Raw genomic sequence first — 801 nt, forward strand, 5'->3', positions numbered from 1 at the left:
AGATAGATATATTGATTAAAGATAGATAGATAGATTAAAGATAGATCAAAGATATTTAGATAGATAGCAAGAGTGACGTGTGTTCTTCTCTTCTTGTAGTTTTTCTTTGAAGCAGAAAAAGCTCTATGCAGAGTGACGTATGCTTCTTTAGACTCTCTCCTAGATAGATTCATATCTCTGTTGGCTTCCTTTAGTCTATCTTTCTCTCTATCTATTTATCTATCTCTGTTTGAATAGAGAGTGAGGGTGGGTCATACGTAGAAGACGATGATATACACAGCTCTAACATACAAAGAAACAATAGATAGCGCGCAGAGGAAGGGTTGCAGCCTGTTGCATCCTCTCGTACCTCTGTGTCTCTATATATGTATATATATATATACATTTACTTCTCTCTGTCTCTTTCTTTCTCTTAGTTTGTATATATGTACGTATATGTAGGTGTCTATTTCAAGTTGTCCGTTGCACGTCTTTCATAGTATAAAGATACTGAGAGATGTCTATAGAGAAGAGACAAGCTTGGAGCTAGTAAGACGTAGATGGAGGAGCGATAGGCAGACTCGTGAGACATAGAAAGACTATAGAGGAATCCGTACAGCCAGCTACCTTCTTTCTTTAGTCGTGATAAAGAGTTTTCTTCACGATACTCATCTGCCCCCTTTCCTTCGTGGCGTTCATTACAGACAGGCTGCATTTCTTCTCTCTTTTAGTCCACCATCTTGTGTGTGTTGTCTCTCTCTCCTCTTCTTCTTCTTCCGTTCATCCTTTCTTCTCTCTCTCTCGCTTCTTCTCTTTTCTGAC

The 801-nt window shown here is 38.8% G+C and overlaps 1 protein-coding gene across 1 annotated transcript in view; it reads left to right on the forward strand.

Annotated features, from left to right (window-relative positions):
* Positions 1-801, forward strand: part of CSUI_006597 (uncharacterized protein) — a 5,518-nt gene that overhangs the window by 615 nt on the left and 4,102 nt on the right. The gene's annotated exons all lie outside the window — the stretch shown is intronic.

Source organism: Cystoisospora suis, assembly GCF_002600585.1.
Source record: "Cystoisospora suis strain Wien I chromosome Unknown contig_3362, whole genome shotgun sequence".
Classification (NCBI taxonomy): domain Eukaryota; phylum Apicomplexa; class Conoidasida; order Eucoccidiorida; family Sarcocystidae; genus Cystoisospora; species Cystoisospora suis.